Source organism: Sarcophilus harrisii, chromosome 1, assembly GCF_902635505.1.
Source record: "Sarcophilus harrisii chromosome 1, mSarHar1.11, whole genome shotgun sequence".
NCBI lineage: Eukaryota > Metazoa > Chordata > Mammalia > Dasyuromorphia > Dasyuridae > Sarcophilus > Sarcophilus harrisii.
The window spans coordinates 664,190,806-664,214,882 of NC_045426.1; the positions used below are offsets into that span (position 1 = coordinate 664,190,806).

The window sequence follows — 24,077 nt, forward strand, 5'->3', positions numbered from 1 at the left end:
TCATGTAAAATCAGGATGATACTTGTACCATCTCTCTGAGTGGGCTTTTAGGAAAATGTGATTTTTTATTTTTTTAAGTTAATTGTAATGTGATTTTCTACTCTGTTCATACCAAATTGGTGATAATTGGCCTGTCCTTTGTCCTGTTCAGACCACAACTAAAGAATTATATTTAGTTCTGGAAACCACCTTTTAAATAGGATATTGACAAGATATACAATTTTTTTTTGGAAAACCATCACCCAGGCTTTGCTTGAGGGACCTTAGAGTGTAAAATGTCAGAGCTGTGAGACTTCTAAAATTCTCAAGACAAATCTCATTTTGTGGATGGGGAAACTTAAGCCCAGATAGGATGATGGACTTGTTCAGGCTCCTCAAAAAAAGGCATTGATAATTCAGGGGACTAGAAGTCCTAGGCCAGGATTTCCCAAAGAACATATTGGCACACTGGGGGCCGCTTGTCCTTTGCCTCTTAACTTCCCAAATTTTAATGCCTTAAAATGGAAAAAGAAGTACTGCTTAAAAAGCAAATGATTCACACTAATTCATTGTTAGTAGAATTGTGAATGATTTACATGATAATTTTGTTTTATATTTGAAAGGAATAGCAAGTTGTGCATAGTAGATTTGCAGTTTCATACGCAATTATCTTTTAAAAATTGTACTATTTTATAGAAATGCTTGTTTTATTCTATAAGTTAAAAATAAAATAATAATTTTTAAAAAGCAAATAAAAAGGGGAATATCAAATTTGATCTCTTATTTTCTTTTCCTGACAATGGCAACCTAGTGTGGAAAGTCTCTATTTTAATGTAGGTTGCTGTTAGTTACTGGAGAACACTTACCTCAGGGAATCCAAGCCAGCAATCACTTTTATCCAGGTCAGCCTAAGAGCTCTCCTCAGAGAAATTAACTTGGGAGAGAACTTATCATAATTTTGAAAACTGGCTATTGAAGCATGCTTATCGAGCCTGATTTTGGCATTGGGCCTGTGAGTTGACCTGGCTCTCATTTAATTTGTGATATTGTAATATTGTATAGTATTAGGCAAATAGAACCACTCTCATTCTATGATAATTAATGCTATTATAATCAGAGCACTTCACAGCAACTTACTGTTATCACCTATTCTTAAGCCTTTGTTTTCCTATTATGATCTTTCAGGTCTCTAACAAGACTTATAATAAACCTTAAAAGGCCCAAATTTTGGCCATATCTTATAAAATATTATCTTGTATTTTCACCATAAATCAGATCTCTAGAGAGTGGATAAAATAGCCTTTCAGTCCTCTTTTTTGTCTTTGCATATAGAAATGTTTGCTGATAATCAAATTCATTGTTTAAATAAAGTAATTGGTTGCTTATGTTATGTCTAAGATGTCTGGGCACAGCTGTGATGGGTTATAGGTATAGTTGTGATGGGTACAACTTAATCACATCTGAATGTGGGATGATCCTTAGAAGCTGGTGTTTTCTGCCCTTTAAGAGTTGGGCTGGAAAAAAATGAAGACTAGACCTTGTATTACATGACAGAAGTTGCTGGTATCCCATTAAAGCAGTATGTTGGAGTGAAAAAAGGGCTCGGAATTTCATGGCAGAGAAGCTGGGCTTTGTAACTTTTTACCTGTGTGACCTCAGGCCTCACTTAACATTTCTGAATCTTGGTTTCCTTAGTTGTAAATGGGGGTGTCAGAATGTATGATTTTGAAAATCCCTTTCTGCTCAAAAGTCTGTGAATACACAAAGCAAATTCTGACTGAATGTTCCGAGCTTCAGAGAACTGATGTAGCAAACAGGGAAATGAATTGTTAGAGATGAATGGAGGGCCCGGGGCACAATTTGTTTAGTGGCTAAAATGAGGTCTGTTATGGAGTTTTTTGTTTTCTAGAGGCGGGGATGATTTATTGTGTCAGTTTGCCTTTTTCTCTTCTATTAAGTGGACTTTTTTTATTTTTAAATCCTTGGCAGAAGCAGATATACTAGTAATTTGGAGGATTCCTGATTTTTGTGAATGTAAAATTTCAGTATATCTGTAATGGAGAGTTGGGAAAATGATACTTCACAAATATTTTGTTTACAATTTATGAACTACTCTACATTTTCATTTAATCCTCAACAATTTTGTGAGATAATTAGTATATGGGCCAGCTAGGTGGCGCAGTAGATAGAACACCAGCTCTGAAGTCAGGATGACCTGAGTTCAAATTTATCCTCAGACACTTAATACTTCCTAGCTATATGACCCCTGGGCAAGTCACTTAACCCCAATTGCCTCAGCAAAAAAAAAAAAAAAAAAAAAAAAAAAGGTGGAGGGGGGGAGAAAGATAATTAATATATTGTCTGTGTTTTGCAAAAATAGACTCAGGATGGCTAAATGATTTATGGTCACATGAGTCTTAAATATCAGAGGTAGGGTTGGAATATTTTAATAGCATTTCTGTGCTGTTGAAACCATAAGGATAATTCTGTGTAATGAGCTCCTGTTGTGTGAATTTGCATAGTAGCATAATATCTCAGTATCCCCTTATACAAGCCTTCCTGAAACTTCTATATAGGGTCATTTTTTAGGGAGGCTCTGATGCATTGTTTTGCAAATGGATGAGATTTCTTAATTCATAACATGGAGATAAGATTATGACATACTATAACTAGTTTATATCAATTTGATCAATTGACAAGTGTTTATAAGCATTTACCATTTCTCAGGCATTGTGCACCAACTCGGGTTGGTGGTGCTTTCTACAGAAATAGGGAAGTGAGAAAGAGGGTTAGGTTCACATGTTAAATTTAGTTTGTGTAATCTGTGTAATTGATAACTGGGGAGGCAGATTACTAAATTTTTCTGATTGTAATAGAATCATTGAATATCAAAGCTGAAAGGGACCTTAGGACATAAAAGGTCAGAGCTGGAAGGGATGATGAGAAAGCTGAGATCCTAAAACCTTTATCTAAGCCCCAAAGGGCACAAAGGAGAAGTGGTTTGCCCCAATTTCTTTTTTTCCTTAGTTGGGATCATCACACCTATGGATAGAAAGGACATTTAGAGAGTACTCTCATGCTGACTTCTTAGGAAGGTTCCTGAGAGAACCCTGAGTTAATTTGAATGAAAATGCTTTGGAAAATAAGAGTGTCACATGAGTACAAGGTTGGTCATGTAGTAACATCACCAAGAACTTCAGGAGTTGTGGTTTTGTTACTATTGTTACTATTATTGTCTTACCATTGTATCTATTTGTGTTAGTATTATTACTATTACTGTCTTAATATTTAAAATTTGGAGTTAAATAAGAATTGGAGCTGATCAAGAGGCTCCTGGCACCAATTGTAGTGACCATTTCGGAATTTTGGCTCTAATGTTAACTTGCTATGTGATCTTGGGCAAGTCCTCTCCCCTCCTCTCTGCTTTAGGTTTTTCCCCCTCTGTCAAGAGAAGGATCCGATTAAACGATTTCTTAAGATTCTTTCCAGCTTTGACATTCTGTGGTTTTCAGTTTGTTGTGGCTTGTGGGTTGACCCATTCTCCTTCTACTTGAGCTTCTGTTGAAAACTTCTTTCCTTTACATGGCTATTCTTATAAGGAGTATTTGATTTATTCTAAAGATAAAATAATTCTTGCCCTCTAGAATCATCAAATTAATTTCTTTTTTCAAGTTGGATTATTATCACTGTGATGTTGACCTCTGAGAATAGGGGCTCTTTCACTTCCTTAACAGCACAAGGAAGGAGAATGATAACTCATTTCTATGGTGCTTTATTGTTACATATCATTTTGCTTAAAAACTTACCCTGCAAATAATTTTTTTTTAATTTTCATGGTACAAATAAGGAAACTGAGGCTCAGCTATATTAAACAATTTGCCATCAGTTACATATTAAAAAGTGGTGGAGATGGGACTTGAACCCGTGTATTCTAATTTCAGGGACCCAACTCCAATGTAGCACAAATACCTTGCTGTATTTTGGCTCAAGCTGCCCCTACATATGGATTTCCTGCCCTCCATCCCTGCTGACCTTATGTTAATGATTAAAGGTTCTGTGTAAACAGGGAGTTTCTCTAGGAGACGAGAGTAACACTTACTTGCCATCTCATGAGCTCACAGCATCTGTATTTTCTGAACTGTTGCCATGAGACAGACTGCAGAATCATAAATATAGGTATTATGAAGCTGTGGCAGAGCAGGCTGTTCTGGGAACATAGGTTTTGAGGAGACAGAACTAAACTGGAAGCTTCACTGTAAAATATGCCAGTTGAAAGAAATCTTCAAATTCAGTTCTATATAAACATATATTAAAACAATAAATGAAATGATCCTTGCCCTCAAGCAGCCAAGTATATTCTCCTGGAGGTAAACAATAGGCCCACAGTTAAATGACAAAAAATGATTTGGGCTGGGGGCTGGGGGGGGGGGGGTAGGGGGTAGGAAGCACCAGAAAATCAGGAAAGGATTCTTTCCTGTACAAGGCAAAACTAAGCTTTTTCCTAAACTGACTCCTAACTTTCCTATTTAAGTTGAAAGCACCCAGATTTGCAGCTTTGGAGTCATTTTTTGACTCTCTACAATCCTTTCCCCTTCCCCATCCAATCAGTTGACAACTCTTGTTGATTCTACCTTCTTCACCCAAACCTTACCTTGTCATCACTTTTCATCTATATAATTGCAATAGTTTGTCCAATTAATCTTACACATAGTTGTCAAATAGATATTTCTTAAATATTGGTCTGACCATGAAACTTTGCTTTAAGAAGCTACTTTGGCTCCCTAGTGCTGATGGATAGAGACCTATGCATGCTGCCACTCTTGACATTTAACACTCTTCATAAGCTGGCTCGGATTTATCTTTCCAGACTAATTTTACATTTCTCCCCTCACATGTTGCATATTCCAGCCAAATAGGCCTCCTGCTGGTTGCCAGACACAATATCCCATCTCCCAATTCCCGACCTTTGCATAGGCTGTCCCCTGTCTGAAATGTTCTCCCTTTTGACTGTTTCCTTTGCTTCCCAAGCACCCTTTAAAGGCTCACCCGTCTCTTCCTGGAACAAGATTCCCTAAGTACTTTCCCTTACCTCTTTCCAAATTATTCTGTATCTACTTCTCTGTAGGAATGTTCTTTACCCCTAATAGAATCTACTTAGGCAGGGATTTTTAAAAAAAATCTTTTTTTGTCTTTGTATCTTTAGCTTTTTAATTGATGTTTATATTGAAATGGATTTTTAAAATTCCCTTCAACTGTTATATTCTATATTTAAGCTCCCTCTAATTATGGCCGGCTCTGTTTTAATGTCTCTTCCAGCTCTAAGAATTTGTGACTTTAAATTCTGGAGTTAGATGACTTATAAAGTTCTTTCCTTCCCCCTTCCCCCCGGGTAATTTATTTTGTTACTTGTACCTTCTTTGGGTTCTGTATTTATTTACTTTTCTTGTATTTCTGTTATCTGGCGTCTCTTTTCTTCGTTTCAGTTGCCCTTGATGTCATCCCTCCATTTTCTTCCTTTTCTCAATGACTCTTCTTGCCAGGGCCAACCCCTTTCCACATATCCTTGATTTCTCTCTCTTACCAGTTCTCCAGTTGATTGTCCCCTCACTCTTCCCTTTTTTCTCTATTTCTCAGTTTCTCCTTATCTACTAGCTCCTTCCCTATAGGCTTCCCATATGTCTAGATCTCTACTATATTTCAGATTCCTTTTTTAGATTCTACCACATCCCCTCAAGCTAACATTCTAGCTCCTTCCTTTTCAGCCAAAGTCCTAAGAAAATCTTGCTACATTATTGTGCACTAAGAGCAGGGGTAATCTCATTTTTTGGATGTATCTCTCCCACATTTAGTATAGTACTTGGCACATAGCAGGCTTGTTGATTGGTTGAACAGGGCAGCTAGCCTTCTTACTCTCTCCTTATGTAGTTTGGTATCATCTCCCTGTTAATTTTTATACATAGATATTTTTGGTTTATCTTTTGACTCTTCTAGCATTTTGCCTTTTATGAACTTCTGGTATTAGAATGGCCATTCTTTCCTTTATCATTGCTGTTTATGGTAGCTAGTTTTGGTAGACAGATATGAGCATTTTTTGCCTCCCCTATTCTTTTCAATATGTATCCTTTTGATTAGACTTGCAAGATATTAGGCGAATATATTCTTATTCTTGGGTGCATTCTATCTGTAGCCAGGAGATTGTTACTTTTATATTTTAAGTCATAATATAGGAATTTAAATTTCATATGCCATTTTCTTAGCCAGCTATTCATTTTCCAAATAAACATGTTTTTTCTTATACATCCCTTGCCTTCTATGGCTAACACTGATGAAATACCACCTGTGCTTCTGTGTGCTCCTTTTTTTCCCCTTTTTTCTTCTTCCTTTTTTTTTTGCTTGAGATTTTATAATCTTTGGCAATGTTTTCTAGTTGCCTTCTGGCAGTCAGTCAACAAACATTTATTAAGGCACTTACTACATGTACCAGACAAAAGACTAGTTCTTGATCTCAAGGAATTCATTATCTAAGGGGAGATAACATGCAAATAACTATATATATATATAAATAATAAAGACAGGCTAAATTGAAGTTAATGTCAGGAGGAAGTTACTAAGATTTAGGAGAATTGGGAAAGGCTTTTTGCAGAAGGTAGGACTTCAGCTGAGCCTTGAAGGAAGCCAGGAGGCAGAAATGAGAAGGGGAGAGCTCCAGGTGGGAGCTAGCCTTTGAAAATGCTCAGAGTTGGGACATGACAATGTTGTAGTTAGGGCTCTCATAGCTTGTACCTTTTTTGCTCATATGAATCATGAGCAAGTAATAGTCATCAGATCTGACAAATTTTGGGAGGTTTTCTGTCATGTCATATATACACCCTAGCAAAAATGCAGCCTATTATTGCTATGAGGTTAAACTATAAACATAAATATGTAGCACAATGGTGTTGAACCTCAGGAAGATATGAGTTTTAATGCTTCCTTAGACAGTTACTAGCCATGTGACTCTGGATAAGTCACAATTTCTGTCTGCTTCAGTGATTTTCCTAAAGCACTAGTCTGACCTCATTAGTCCCCTATCAGTAAATTCCAATGTCTCCCTATCAACTCCACAAGCAAATGTAAAATCTCCAATTGGCAGTCTAAGCCCCTCAAAACCCCAACCCCTTCTTATGATTCCAATTTTTTTATCCTTTACTTTTTGATCTGGTGACACTGGTCTCCTTATTGTTCCATGAACAAGATACTCTGCTTCTTGGATTTTCTCTTCTTTGTCCTCCATACTTGGAATGCCCTCCCTCATCATCTCTGCCTACTGACCACCCTGACTTTCTAATCCCAATAAAAATTTAATCTTCCATAAAAAAACCTTTCCCAAACCCTTTTAATCATAGTGCTGTTTCTCCTTTAATTATTATTTTTTTATTTATCTTGTATATAATTTGCTTGTTGTTTCTCCCATTAGATTATGAGCTCCTTGAGGGCAAGGATGTCTTTTGCTTCTTTTTGTGTCTCTAGCACTTAGTACAGAGGATGCCATATAGTAGATACTTAATAATTATTGATTAGTGGTTAGGTAGTTTCTCTTTTGAGTTTTACCCTTATGTCATCAAGTGCCTATTGGACATTTTGAATCGAATATTCTAAAAACATTTCAAACTCAACATGTCCAAAATGTCTCATAATCTCTCTTCCCAGATCTACCCTCTTATAAAGTCCTTTTTTAGTGTTGAGGGCACCACTGTCCTTCCAAGTCACCCAGCCTTACAATCTCAGGTCCACCCTTCACTCCTCATTCTTATAATCCCAGGTATTTCATTGGCTGCTAACCCTAACCCTAAATCTTTGTAATTTTTCTACAAGACCTCTTAGATCTGTTCTTGTCTTTTCATTCACAAAGTTTCTGCTGTTGTTCAGATCCTTACCTCTTGCCTGCATTCTTGTAATTTCTCCAGTTGGAATCAGGAAGACCTGAGAAGATCATAATCTCTATCTGCCTCAGTTTTCTCATCTGTAAAATTCGAGATAATAATACCTACCTTACAGAGTTGTGAGGATAAAATGAGTAATATTTGTAAAGTACTTAGCATTGTGCGTGACACAGAGTAGATGCTTAATTAATGCTTGTCACAAACTTTTTAAAGTTTCCCTCCAGGCCAATCAATTTTCCACAGGTTGGCAAAATAATTTTTCTAAAGCACAGATCTGACCATGCCACTTCTTTTTATTCAGTAAATTCTAGTAGCTCCCTGTTGCTTCTAGGAACACATACAAATTCCTGTTTGATATCTAAAACTCTTCACCATCTGACCCCTTGCTGTGTTTCCAGTCTTCTACTTGATCTCCCTTTCCACACTCTCCAAAGCAGCCATGAAATCCTCTTTGTTGTTCTGCATACACAATGCTCCATCCTTATTTTTATGATGGTTGTCCTCAGTTCCTGCATGGTTTTCTCTCTCCTTCTACCTTTTTAGTTTTTCCATTGATTGTTTAAAGTGATGGTTTTTTAAAGATACATTTTGAAGGAGGAAAGGAATGGATTTGATATGGCCAAGAAATGGAAAAGAGAGTAGTTAAAGATGACTGAGACATAGGTTCCTTTGACATCCAAATGGAATAGGCTGTGAAAACCCCAACAATCTTCAGTACTTGGAAATGGTATTTTGATTACTTAGGTAGCTCCAAGCAATTTGATTTGAGTGAATTGAGTGTTTTGAGATTCTGCTCTAAATAGCAACCCTTCTATGCCTTCTCATCCTTTGTAATTTTTATTTTTGTCCTGCCAAAAATTCCTATTTAGTTCCATATTAACAATTATTCCCATATATATAGTGTTTTGAGGTTTCCTAAGATAGAGTAAGTAAATATCATTGTCCCTTTTTGGAGATGAGGAATTTAAGAGATGAAGTGACTTACTAATGATCACACAGCTAATGAGTGTTCAGCACAATACCTGCCGTACCCCCTTTTTCAGAGAGAAGGAAGTTAAATTTTCTATAGTGCTTTAGAGTATAAATAGCACATTCCTTAGAGTACTTTTGTTGAGTTAGTAGATAGGCACTTTCTTTCAAGAATGTAAAACAAAGAAGCAAAGCTTGACTTCAGGTATCTCATGACATAGCCTTTTTCTGACATTCTGATCTTGGACAAGCTTTTTTCGAATGATGTCATTGGTGCCTCCCCCCATCTCCCAAAATGAAGTACAAAGCCTTATAAGAAATCTCACACTCTAGTGTTAGATGCACTTGGCATTTTATCATGGTCTAGAATCTCTAGAACAGCTCTGGTATTTTCAACAATTGCTCTAGTCGTTGAAGTTTAAATGGGGATACTAGTGACCATATATATTGTGTCATGTATCCATTTATGATGTGACATGGGTTTGGGAATTTATTGTAAAATTATGAGAATTGTGAATGTTGTGTTGGGGGACCTTTTCCCTAGAGTTGAATTATCTTAGCAAAACCATCATGACCATCAGAAAAAAGCACTGAGAGTTTGCAAAAAAGAATGAGAGAAAGAATCTTAACAATTGTTTACCCTCGAGAGATGGCTGCTGCCAATTCATCCTTTCTATTTTTGGCTTCTGTTCCAGCAGCCCCTTGGTCTGACATTCCTTGTATGCAGGTTTCCATCCTTGAAAAAGTCCTCAATATGCTCGTGACCAGTTACCCAGCGTTCATGTCCCTTCCTTGTCTTCCCCCGCCAAAGCAAGTAACAGGGGTCACCCTCAGTGCCACCAGTGACTAATTACAGAGAATATTTTTCTGTCTTTGCATAGCTAATGTTAAAAAATGTCACATTATCTTGTCAGCTGGAAGACTTTGTAAATGGCCAGATGTTTTCCTATATCAATGGAGCCATCTGCAGGCCCAAGTAAGCACTGCATATCAACACTCATTTCATTGTGTCACTGACTGAATAGTGAAGAGCAGGATGGGGCTGTAGAACTCTAAGCTTTAGCCATGAAGTCCCACTGCAATATCTTCAGCAGGCTGTCCAGCACTTCCAATAATGGGGAACTTGCTGTATGCTTCCAGAGGCATGGTAAACTGGTAAACTCTTGGTAAACTGCTTATTGTATAAAGTGGGGATATGCTATTTGCATTGATTGATAATTTTTGATGATTAGATGAAATTGTGTATGTAGACCACTTAGTAACAAAAAACCCTATTGAATTGTAAACAATGACTAATTTTTTTTCTGTCTCCTCATATTCATTATATCTAAACTAAAAATTTTCATTGCTTCAGGATTCTCTTGGTGCTTCCTTGCTCTCTCTCAGATAGCAGTAGCTTTGTTGTAGACTACAGCATTTTGTTAGTGTTGTTTGATTTTCCTGGTTAATCAATTTTCTTGATAAATTATTTTTGTAATTGGAGTTTCCTGAAACAAGCCACAGCTATAATTTGAAGCCCTGTGGGTATCATTAATTTTTTTTCTTTTTCTCATTGTTTAGAAAATAATGCATGTCTATGCCCAAAGGGCTATCAGACTTGTTCATTTTGACCCACTGAGTCTGTATCCTAAGGAAATCATAAAGAAGGTAAAAGCACCCACATGTACAAAAAATGTTTGTATTAGCTCTTTTTGTGGTGGCAAAGAATTGGAAAATGAATAGATGTACATAAATTGGGAAATGGCTAAATAAGTTGTGGTATGTGAAGATAATGGAATATTATTGTTCTATAAAAAAGGATGAACAAACTGATTTTAGAAAGATCTGGAAAGATTTACACAAACTGATGCTAAGCAAAACAAACAGAAGCAGGAATATATTGTACATAATAACAACAAGAATGTGTGATAATCTGCTATGCAAAAGACTTGGTTCTTCTCAGTAATTCAGTGATCTCAATAGACTTTGGATAAAACATGCCATTTGCATCCAGAAAAAAAGAATTATGGAGATTGAATGTAAATCAACATATGTTATGTTCATTTTTTTTTTCTGTTTTTTTTTCTTCCATGGTTATTCCCTTTTGTTCCGATTTTTTTCTCCCAACATGGTTCTTGAAGCAATGTGCATTGAAAATAATTTTTTTTTTGAAAAAGAAAGAAAATAACTAAATCTTCTAACATGCTAGACCTTCAGTTTGTGTGTATGTATGGGGAATTTCTGAATCATGGTCTTGCTTATATAGCAAAAAAAAACTTAGCTACAACTTCTTTCTCTTTTAGAAAGATCCAACTTCCTTCAGTCAAATAAGACTTTCTACTTTGGTGCTGAGAATCCTTAAAGATAGTGAACAGGTGAGTGTTGATTTTTTTTCCTCTTCTCTTATAAAAGTCATTTTGCAATACCCGAATGAGAGATGGTCAGCCAGAGAACTCCAGTGATAGCTACCCAATAATACCTGGTGTCCCAGAAGACCTTGTGGATGGCCTCTAGCACATTGGGTGAATCTTCTTGCAAGTAACTATAGAAGAATATGGAAAAGAATCCTTTAGGGAGAGAAAGAATGAATGGCTTATGATCTGCACTGATGGAGGAAGGCCCTATATGGATGATATCACAGATACTGTCATTTATGAGATTTTACTGTGTTCAGTTCTGGGTCTGTCATTGCTGCTTTAAAATTTGCAGTAACTCCCTATTGCCTTCCAAGTGATGTCAGAGTTTTTTGGACTGGTGCTCAAAGGTCTGTAAATTTAAATTTTAAATCTAATCTTACACCTGCTATCACCAAAATTCACTATTCTTTTTCCTTCCCAGTCTTTCTCACCTTTGGGTCTTTGCTCACATTTTGTTCTCTTCTACATTGGATATCTTCTCTTCCCCTTTTTCAATTTGAGTTTCTATTTAGCTCTTGAAGTTAATTCAAAAACTCAAAAGCCTTCTCTAATTCCCTCCTCTCCTGCCAAGTCAGAATGCTCTTTCTTCCCATGAAACCCCACAAATCACCTTGTTTTGTACCTCTGATAGTTTTACTTTCTTTATCCCTGGAGTTTAGTTGCATATGTCATGGAGAGGCAGTGTTGTATAGTAGCTAGAGCTCCAGCCTTTCAGTCAGAAAGTCCTGAATTCCTGCTCCGCCTCTTACACATATTGGCTGTTCTGGACTAGCCAAGAAAAATTGCAGTGCCCCAGGAAAATCTTCCCTGATGTTAAATTTCTGAGCAGGTGCTAATTTGCATCATTTGAGGGAATTTCCCTGACAAAAGTTTCTATACTTGTGAAATGATGGGTTTGGATGAAAACAATATATTCTTTAGTTGTCTCCCTGCTAGAGTTGTAAGATCCATGAATATTAATAACCAGGCCTTTTCTAAACCCTCTCTGTGGCTATCCTAATGTTCCGTACACAATAGGAGTTTAATAAATGCTTAGTGAGCTAAGTAGTTTTGCAGCTGATGTCTTTAGGGAGGTGGGGAAGAGCCTTGAATCTGGAGTCATAAGATGTGGCTTTAATGTGATTCTGCCACCTTACCATGACGATCATGGCGTCTCTCTCAATCTCAGCTTCCTAATCTGGAAAATGGAGATGAGCATACCCGAAGGGTTATTGGGAAGATCACAGGAAAAAAAATGTATTTCAAAATGCTTTGTAAACTGTGAAGCTGTGTCACTGTCACTTTCCTTCTTAAGCTGCTGGGGCCTGGAATTTTTTCCCCATGCTCCACAGCCTGGGAGCCACCTTCTCCATGGGGCTTTTCCAGCTCCCAACTGCTAGTAAATTATCTTGCATTTATTTTCTTTGTCCTCAGGCATGTGTATGTCTGAGAGAGTGATAGCTCCTTGAGGGCAGGAACTGTTTCCTCTTGGTCTTTGTATTCCCAGCACATGTGTGTGCCCAGGAGCACATAGTATGCTTTTAATCAATTTATGTTAATTAATTGACTGAAAGATCTCTTTTTCTTCATGTCTTTTGATCGTGTTTAGGGAAGAATTAATGAAAAATGAATGAAGGAAAAAGCATTTATGAAGCACTTTCTAGGTGCCAAACCTGGTTTATGGCACAAGAAGTGGCGGCGGGGGGGGGAGGGAGGAGGCGGAGGGGTATAAGGAAGGAGCTTATGAGGAGGAGGAAGGAGGAGAATGGGCATGAGTCAGGAAACTGGAATGGTCATGGAGGAAATGGACAAAGAATAGGACAAAAGCCTTTTCATTGAACAACTGCCCATATCTCTTTGTCCACAAATTTCTAAAGAGCTGGTACTTCCCCTCCCCAACTACCTAGTAGGGTAACTGATTATTAAAATATAATACAGCTAGCACTTACATGGCTCTTTAATATTCATGAAGCATCTCATAGTATTTTCTCATTTGATCCTCAGAACAATTCTGCGAGGTGGGTGCTATTATTATTCCTTTTTGTTTTGCTTTGCTAAGCATTTAGAGTTAAGTGATTTGTTCAGGATCATACAATTAGTAAACGTCAAGTATCTGAGGCCGCATTTGAACTCAGGATTGGTGCTCTGTTCATGGCGGCACCTAGCTGCCCCTTATTATCTCTATTTTTCAGATGAGGAGGGTGAGGAAAATAGAGTTTAAACAACTTGCCCAGAGTCACCCAGCTAGTGTCTGAAGCTGAAGTGCTCTGCATGTTATGCTATCACTTAGCTGCCATATATCTGTATGTATTCACTTTATATTTATGCTACATATATATGTATATATAACTCTCCAAACAAATACACCCATATATGTATGGGTATACACACACACACACACACACACACACACACACACAAATACATATAGTTAGGTACAGATTTGCATATGTGTGTATGTGTGAATATATATACTTCTTTACCCTATTTGAATCAAAGCTTTTTGTAAGTAGGGATTTTTTCATTCAATGTACTTCTATCTCTATGCCTAGCACAATGCCTGCTTGTTAAATCCAGGTTGATTGGTTGATTGGATAGAGGAAGAACAACCACAAATTCAAGGTGGTTGGTAGTTGGCTCACTTCATCTATGGATCCCTTGCTCCCCAACCAGATGGTTTGTAGAATGAAGGAAACAGAGGACATGAAAATTACCTGGGCTCCATGTCTTCCTTTCTCGATGGTGACCAGCTGTCAGGCAAACCATCATTAGAAGTCAGAAATGTCTTTTCCCCCTTTTGAGTATTAAAAAGGTAACAGCTTGCTGACTCAGCCCCATACTGAATTGCCTACCTGCTGAGTTGTGTTCATTAACTACTCTGGATAACCGATTTTATGGCTAGTGATCTGAACATCAGGGATGGGATAAAGCTGTTGTCCTGAGATGTCTCCATGTATTTTCTTTGCTCCAAAATTTCTCTTGCCTCCTGAATAGAGTTCAGATTGTTCTGCTGATTGGTGAAATTACATTCTGGTGCTATTCTTTTTTTTTCTAACAGTACCTCATGTTCCTTCCCTTCATGTATACAGAGCACACCCAAACCCAGTGATTCTCTGTTCCCCAAACATTTCCTGTGTCTTTAACCCTTTGTTCACAGGCCAGCTTCCCTCTTTTCTTCTTTGTCTGTAGAGTCTTATTCTTTAAAACCCGATCTAACTGCTGTCTCCTGATCTAGTATCAGTATTTTTTTCCTTTGGACCTCACAGAGCACTTTGTTTTAATGTCTTGCTAATAGGCTTATGTGTTTTGTATTGGATGTCTTCCTTTAGCAGTAACCTATCATTCAGCACAAGTAGATCCTCATAATTTTTTTTTAAGGTAAACTGAGGGCTCTTTATTTCCAAACCTGGAACTTTTCTATAGATTGCTATTTTGCAAGGGATAAGGGAAGTTAAAGGAATTGTTAGTAGTCAGAGTGATAGGACTGTAGTATTTTAAAGTCGTCAGGGATCTCAAAAATCTCCTGAAGAAAGCTTCAAAGGGGAGTGATTGACTAAGATCACATAGGTAGTGAGTGGCAGAGCTGAGATTCAAATCCAGGGGTTCTAACGCCACATTCAAGGTATTTCCATTATATCATCAAATGGCAATTAAAAAAAACAAAACCTGTCAATCCTGCAATCCATGTAGGAAAGCAAAACTTACAAGTAATCATGGTGCTTCCTAATATTGTTACTCTCAATACCATTTAGAATTATAATTCTTGGAAAGAAGTTTTTTAAAGATTGCACACGTTTTCATACAACTAGGTAGTGCAGGATCTTGAGTCAGGGGTACCTGAGTTCAAATCCTGCCTTAGCCACTTACCAGCTCTGTGACTTTAGACAAATCACTTTCATCAGAACTGAGATTCCCTCAACTTCACTGTTTGCCTCAATCTTTTCATCTGTAAAGTAAGTTGGAGAATGAAATGGCAAACCACTGCAGCATTTTTGGTGACCCCATTTGAGGTTTTTTTGTTAAGAGTTGGACATGATTGAAATGACTGAAGAATAATGAATGATATATAGATTACCTTGCTAACTCCCCATCTGGTCTGGGAGAATCACTCCAGTTCTCCTTGAAAACCTTTCTGATAATGGGGCAGCTCTTTTTTCTCTTGAGGCACTCAATTCTATTGTGTTGATCATAGGACAGCTTTAAATCTTTTTTATTTTTTTATTATTATGATTATAGTAACTTTTTATTGACAGAATCCATGCCAGGGTAATTTTTTTACAACATTATCCCTTGCACTTACTTCTGTTCCGCTTTTTCCCTCCACCCTCCACCCCCTCCCCTAGATGGCAAGCAATCCTATATATGTTGAATATGTCCTAGTATATCCTAGATACAATGTATGTGTGCAGATCCAAACAGTTTTCTTGTTGCACAGGGAGAATTGGATTCAGAAGGTAGAAATAACCCGGGAAGAAAAACAAAAATGCAAACAGTTTACATTCATTTCCCATTGTTTTTTCTTTGGGTGTAGCTGCTTCTGTCCATCATTGGTCAACTGAAACTGAATTAGGTCTCTTTGTCAAAGAAATCCACTTCCATCAGATTACATCTTCATACAGTATTGTTGTTGATGTATATAATGATCTCTTGGTTCTGCTCATTTCACTTAGCATCAGTTCATGTAATTCTCTCCAAGCTTCTCTGTATTCATTTTGCTGGTCATTTCTTACAGAACAATAATATTCCATAACATTCATATACCACAATTTACCCAACCATTCTCCAATTGATGGGCATCCACTCAGTTTCCAGCTTCTAGCCACTACAAACAGGGCTGCCACAAACATTTTGGCACATACTGGTCCTTTTCCCTTCTTTAGTATCTCCTTGGGGTATAAGCCCAGTAGAAACACTGCTGGATCAAAGGGTATGCACAGTTTGATAACTTTTTGGGCATAATTCCAGATTGCTCTCCAGAATGGTTGGATTCGTTCACAGCTCCACCAACAATGTATCAGTGTCCCAGTTTTCCCGCATCCCCTCCAACAATCATCATTATTTTTTCCTGTCATCTTAGCCAATTTGACAGGTGTGTAGTGGTATCTCAGAGTTGTCTTAATTTGCATTTCTCTGATTAATAATGATTTGGAACACTCTTTCATATGAGTGGTAATGATTTCAATTTCATCATCTGAAAATTGTCTGTTCATATCCTTTGACCATTTATCTTTTTTAATTTTTTTTTTTATTTAATAGCCTTTTATTTACAGGATATATACATGGGTAACTTTACAGCATTAACAATTGCTAAACCTCTTGTTCCAATTTTTCACCTCTTACCCCCCCACCCCCTCCCCTAGATGGCAGGATGACTAGTAGATATTAAATACATTAAGATATAAATTAGATACACAATAAGTATACATGACCAAAACGTTATTTTGCTGTACAAAAAGAATCAGACTTTGAAATATTGTACAATTAGCTTGTGAAGGAAATCAAAAATGCAGGTGGGCATAAATATAGGGATTGGGAATTCAATGTAAAGGTTTTTAGTCACCTCCCAGAGTTCTTTCTCTGGGTGTAGCTGGTTCAGTTCATTACTGCTCCATTGGAAATGATTTGGTTGATCTCGTTGCTGAGGATGGCCAGGTCCATCAGAACTGGTCATTATATAATATTGTTGTTGAAGTATATAATGATCTCCTGGCTTTGACCATTTATCAATTGGAGAATGGCTTGGTTTCTTATAAATTAGAGTCAGTTCTCTATATATTTTGGAAATGAGGCCTTTATCAGAACCTTTAACTGTGAAGATGTTTTCCCAGTTTGTTGCTTCCCTTCTAATCTTGTTTACATTAGTTTTATTTGTACAGAAGCTTTTTAATTTGATGTAATCAAAATTTTCTATTTTGTGATCAATAATGGTCTCTAGTTCGTTTTTAGTCACAAATTTCTTCCTCTTCCACAAGTCTGAGAGATAAACTATCCTATGTTCCTCCAATTTGTTTATAATCTCGTTCTTTATGTCTAAATCATGGACCCATTTTGATCTTATCTTGGTATATGGTGTTAAGTGTGGGTCTATGCCTAATTTCTGCCATACTAATTTCCAGTTATCCCAGAAGTTTTTGTCAAATAATGAATTCTTATTCCAAAAGTTAGGATCTTTGGGTTTGTCAAACACTATATCAAACACTATATTGCTATAGTTGACTATTCTGTCTTGTAAACCTAATCTGTTCCACTGATCAACTAATCTATTTCTTAGCCAATATCAAATGGTTTTGGTGACTGCTACTTTATAATATAGTTTTAGATCAGGTACAGCTAGGCCACCTTCATTTGATTTTTTTTTCATTAATTCTTTTGAGATTCTTGACCTTTTATTATTCCATATGAATTTTGTTATTATTTTTTCTAGATCATTAAAATATTTTCTTGGAAGTCTGATTGGTATAGCACTAAATAAATAGATTAGTTTAGGGAGTATTATCATCTTTATTATATTCGCTCGAGCTATCCAGGAGCACGTGATATTTTTCCAATTGTTTAAGTCTGACTTTATTTGTGTGGAAAGTTTTTTGTAATTTAGCTCATATAATTCCTGACTTTCCTTTGGTAGATAGATTCCCAAATATTTTATGCTGTCGACAGTTATTCTGAATGGAATTTCTCTTTGTATCTCTTGCTGTTGGATTTTGTTGGTGATGTATAAAAATGGGACAGCTTTAAATCTTAGGAACTTACTCCTTAGATTGGGCTCAGTTTAGTCCCTAAGCAATTCTTATACAGTATCTCCCTTTCCTCATTCCTTGCACCGAGGGTGCCTTCCTACAAACATAAAAAAATTCTATGCTCAATTTCCCATGGCAATTTTTGGATATCTGAAGACATTGATCATGTAACCCTTATCATCTTTTCTTCTTTCACATCACTTTCAGGTTTTTCTGGTTATTCTCCAGTTTGTCAGCCACCTTCTTGAAACATGGTCTCCAGTCCTCTAGATGTGGTCTGGGAACCCCAGGGCAGGATGGTGTATTCTTAAAATCCCATCTTGATCTGGAGACTACTAAATTTAAAATGAGAGAATGGCAGAAATTGTGGAGACCTCACAAATTTATGTTGGCATTAGATTTTTTTTTTTTTTTTTTTTAGCATTCATGTCATACTTGTATCATATGAACTTGTAATCTTTTGAAATGCTCATGCTTTTTTTCACATGTGAATCTTTTAGAACCAGGCCTATCTCATTTGTATTTGTTGCAGTTGATTTTTAAAAACCTAAATAAAACACTATTATATTTGTCCCCATGAAGTTTCATGTTGTTGACTTTAGTTAGTTTTCCTGCCTGTAGAAATCTCTCTCTCTTTTTTTTTTTTCTCCTGGAATTAATTTGCCATTCTCCCACTTGGGGGTGCCAAACTATAATGACTGTAACTCACATTTTTGTTGCACTTAAAGTTAAGGGCTCATTTATTCCAACCTCAGAATCAGTGGATCTGTGAACTGTTTGGAGTTCATTTATTCAACCAGTTCAAAGCTACCTATTTGTACTGTCCTATAGATCATATTTCTTCACCTCAGCCACAAGCCTATCATGGGAGACGTCAAATGTTTTGCTAAAATGTAAATCTCCTTAGTCTGCAGCATTCTTTTCCCTTTCCAGTCTGCTAACCCTGTCAGAAGAAATGAAACAGGCCTGAGAGGGCCTGGACTTGAGGAAACCCCTCTGGATCACAGAGATCCCTGCTCTATTTGACAATGCTCAAAAGTTATCTTTGAAGAATGAATTCTAAATTTTTTTCAGGGATAGAAATCCAGCTCCTTGGGCTGTTCGTAAGCTCTTCTGTTTTGTATTTTTTAATAAAGCAGGACCCTTATTTGTCCTTGTGTGTTACGCTTGCATCTTTGTCATTATCCAGAAACCTAGCTTTCTAGTGTCAATTACAGAGGCCTGTCGATCAAAAATCTCATTGTCACCATACTTTAGGTTGCATAGTTCATCTAGGTTTGGTGCTTAAAACTTATTGAGGCTAGCTAGGAGCTGACTGGTCATCTCATTTACTTTGGGATTCCACACCATTCTGACCAATCTTCTCTCCTTTATAATCCAAAAAGAATTTTACTTGACAGAGAAAACAGAAGGAAGAAGAAAACAAAGAAAAAGGAAGGCCGAATAGTTCAGCCTTCTCATCCTTTTCCATTATCATCAGCTCATCCACTGCAAACATCTGTACTATCCCTTCTTTGGGCCTTTTGGGGACGCAGGATGGTACAGTGGGAAGCAGGCTGGGTTTGAAGTCAGAGAATCTGGCTTCAATAATGTACTTAAGTGAATCACTCAGCCTTGCTCAGTTTCTATAAAATAAGTGTGTTAGACTCGATGACCCTGACCCTCTGGGTTCCCTTTTAGCTCTGAGCCTACAATTATGTGAGCTTTTTCTTTTCCCTAACATTGCTTTAAAAAAAAAAACTAAAGAGACAAAACAGAAACAAACTCTTTTTGTTTTAATTAGAACATTCATCATTAGCCTCAGCAGCTTTTTGACACTTTTTAGAGCCCCTGACACAAACTTTAGGGCTGTACTATTTTGTATTTATCTTTAATTATTTGTCCTTGCTTCCAAATTCGGTACCTGTATTTTAATTTTCTCTGTATCATATCAAAAATTCTTTTTGATCAAGTCAGCATGGTATGGAATCCCAAAGTAAATGAGGAGATGACCAATCAGCTCCTAGCTAGCCTCAATAAGTTTTAAGCACCAAACTTGGAAGAACTATGCAACCTAAAGTATGGTGACAATGAGATTTTTGATTGACAGGCCTCAGTTAATATCTTTAGGTAGCTTCTCTTTCCCTTTGTTGGAATCATTTGTTTGTGTCTTCAGACTTTAATTCTTGAGAACTTCTGATCTCCCTTATCCTGACTTGCCATGGAAAATATTAAGTCATTATATCTTCTACATGTTTTATCTGATTCTTTGAAATATGTACCTAGATGATTTCTTCCTCTTTTCCATCAAGATTTGCCTCCAAGATTCCCATTAGTTCTACTTCAGGAATCTTGGTGCCACCTTGCTAAGAAGTGGGTTCCCCATCACTTTCTCTATTTTTTGAAGTATGAAATGATCATTGAGCAAATTATGAATTTATCAGCTGCCCTGGTTTTGTCTGAGAGCAATAGAGACAGAAAAACAGAGAGACAGAGACAGAGAGAAAGAGAAAGAAAACCTGCTGATTTTTGATTAGTTGAAGTCTTCCATCACTATAATATCATGCTTCCCACATCGTGAAGTCTGTTTCTCAAACTTCTCGTCCATCCAGTGATCTATAGTATATTACTGTGACAATTTTGCTACTGTATTTCTCCTATTAGGCTTCTGGATTTCCTCACATGTATGTGTATATACATATACATATATACATACATATACTTTCCACACTTCTTTCCTTTTATCTTTCTTTCTCTTAAATAAAGTATGCTTTTCCAGAGCCAAGTTCTACTCATGAATCCCATCTTGCCAAGTCTCAGAGGTACTTGTGCAGCAACATTTACTTCCTTTCGTTGGAACTTGTAGTTGACTAGAAGTCAAGGGTTTTTGTTGTTGTGTTTCTTCTTGGTGCTTGTCTTTGTCTTCTCATTTTTCCATATTGTAGCTGTTGTTTTAAGCTATCTAATTTGTCAGGAGTTTTACTTCTCCCTTTAAAGGCCTTTTGATTATATTTTTAAAATTCTAGGCAAACCTGACTTTTCAAGGTATAATTAGATGTGCCGCTTTTTTTTCTTTTTTTTTTTTTTTTTTGCTAAAAATCTGTTATTTCTATAATTTAAGCTATGGTCTAGAAATTCAAATCCCATTCTTAGATATAATTTTTTTAAATTACCTGTGCATTTCTCAGATCTATTTTCCTCTTTTCAATCCCCTGTTTGGCAACAGTAATAAATACATTATCTGTGTCTTCAAGGTCTTCAGTTTTTTGCCCCTAACGTCACAATTTTTACCAAAGCAAAATTAGATGAAGTTTGTAATGAAATTATAATTCATATAGTTAAAATATAAAATCTGGGATTTGAAATCAAGTATTCTGACTCCCTAATACTAGGGCTTCTTAAACCTTTTTCTACTCATGACCCCTTTTCACCTGAGAAATTTTTACGTGACCTTGGGTATATAAATATATAAATCATACATTTACTGATAATAAATTACAATTTCATGACCACCTCTTTTCAGTTATGAGACCCCATAAGGAGTTGCAAATTGCAGTTTCAGAAGCTAGGCTTTATACCACACTGCCTTTTACCTGTTTGTTGAGCAAATTTGTATTGTATGAGTCAATAATGTCTCAAGGAGCCAGTTGTATGTCTTATAGTTATGAGAACCTACAAACATAGTTGTGTTGGGGTGCTGCTTGCTGATTCTCCCTGCACCTGGGCCATCCCTGGGTGTGCCTATATCTTCTGTGAGGAGTTGGTATCCCAGTGGAGGGGAAAGATTAGGGACAAGACCTGACTTTTTTGAAGAATGTATGACTTTGACCAAGAAGGATCAGGGGATGAGGCAGCCATGACTTGGTGGTCATGCAATAGGACCTTATCTGGTACTATACTCTCTTTATATGTTGGGGGTATGGTTTTTGAAGAACATGCCCACTAAAGGGGCACAGGGAAAGGAGTGGTCCTTGTCACAGCTAATAGAAATTAGCTGCAAAATAATCATGAAATACCAGCTTCCTGAGCCATTTCAGCAGGGCTTTGAGGCACACAGTTGGACTATGACATTTTTTACTTTAGTGTTCTTCCTCCTGCTATAGTTGGTAGTTCCAAGTTCATTGGCCCCTTTTTTCTTTGTGTCCCAAGCACAGTGCCTGATTCTCAGTAGGACATTTCCTTTTAGATGACTTTGTTCAATTCTGAGATTTAAAAAAGAATTCACCTTTTAAATTGTGGTGCCTGAAACTGAATACACAGCATTCTAAGATACAGTGAGCAGTAAGGACCCCCTTTTGCCTGTCGTTCTGGACTTTGAATGGCATTCTCCACTAGGTCCCGACACTGATTCTCATATGCCCACTGTGCTGCAGTGGAAAATGCACTGGACTTAGAGAGTCGGTTGAAGACTTGGGCTTGCATGTTTCCTCTGATGTTGAGTGCAGTATAACTTCCAGAAAGTCACTAAAATCTCTCTCTCCATTTCCTCTTACATAGATTGGGGATAATTGTAATTGTAGTACTTGCCTCCCAGGATTGTGTTGAGGATGAAATGAGATAATGTATGCAGAGTACTTTATAGAACTTATCAGAATTTATCAATATTATCATGAGCTACACAATTTTGCTTCTAATATGTCAAAAAAAAAACCCAAACCTTTGTCTATGTGACCAGCTAAGATCTTGTCACTTAACTATCAAAATTGACTAAAAAATTGGATTTAAACTGTAAACTAAAATTTGAAGTCCAGGATCTGGGGTATAATTCTTGTCTGCTGTTCATTAGTTCTGTAATTTCTGTGGCCATTGTTCCCTCATCTTTTAAAATAAGAAGGCTCAATCTTTCTTAGTTCTAAATCTTATGATCCTAATTAATCTATAGAGCTTGAATGTTGAAGTCAAACATTTGTCACATATCTCCTTGCAAGAAATACCATTAGAAGCCTTTTCCTCCTTCTGCATAGAAGTAACTGATTGGTACAGTGGATGGAGCCCTGAGCCTGGAATCTGGAAGAACTGAGTGCAAATCTGGCTTCAGGTACTTACTGATTGTGTGACGCTGGGCAAGTCATTTAGCTCCTATTTGCCTCTATTTATTCAGATATAAAATGGAAATACTAACACTCTCCAATAGGGTTTTGTAAGGATCAAGAGATCATATTTGTAAAAAAGTGCTTATCATAGGGTCTGGTGTCCTAGTGCAAGCCCTCTTCATCTCATACTTGGGCTATTGCAATAATTTTCTGGTTAGTCCCCCTACTCTACTTCTCTGTCCCCTGACCATGTCATCTGTTATTCAGTAACCTCTAGTCATTCCCTCTCATCTCCAACATAAAGTTCTCTAGTATTCAAAGCCCTTCATACCTTTCCAGTCTTCTCATGTCTTTCCTGTGTACTCTGCAATCTTTGCTCAGGGTCACACAATCATAAATATTTGAAGCGAGATCCACTGCACCAACCAGGTACCTCTAAGCAGAAGGAGGGAAAGAGTTCTGTAAAACAGGGATAATAATAGCACTTATCTTTCAGGATTGTTGTGAAAATCAAATGAAATTATATTTGTAAAACTCTTTGTAACCCTTAAAGTGCTATACAAATGCCAATATCATCTTCTGAGAAGACATTTCATTTCCTAACTTTGTGCATTTTCCTGGACTGTCCACCATGCTTGGAGTTCTCTCCTTCCTCATCTATGCCGCTTGGGTTCCTTCAAATCCCAGCTAAAAATCTGCTTCTTATTAGAAACCTTTTCTCATCCAATTTAATGTTCATGCTTTCCCTCTCTACTCTTATCTTGTTTAGGTCTTGTTTTTGTATATAGTTGTTGGCATTATGTCCGGGCATTAGACTGAGCTCAGGGCTTGTCCTTTGCCTTTCTTTGTATCCCCAACACTTAGTACAGTGCCTGGCACACAATAAGCGCTTAAATGCTTATTGACTATTAATTGACCAGGCTGTGAGGAATCTCTACAGAACCATAGCAGGATTCAGCAGAATACCAGCTTACCTTGGAAGCTTTGCCCATCCTTTTTATTCTTATCAATTTTTTTTCAAGATAGAAAATGCACTCCCAAAGCTGTTGCTGAGCAAAAAAAAAAAAAAAAAAATCAAGGCAT

General features: G+C 37.0%; 1 protein-coding gene across 6 annotated transcripts in view; it reads left to right on the forward strand.

Annotated features, from left to right (window-relative positions):
• The window catches only part of GNG7 (G protein subunit gamma 7), a 359,526-nt gene that overhangs the window by 43,254 nt on the left and 292,195 nt on the right, over window positions 1-24,077 (forward strand). For all 6 annotated transcript variants that reach the window (XR_004231236.1, XR_004231234.1, XR_004231235.1 and 3 more), the window contains exon 2: window positions 11,153-11,224. The gene's annotated coding sequence lies outside the window, so the exon portion shown is untranslated. The remainder of the gene's footprint in view (window positions 1-11,152; window positions 11,225-24,077) is intronic.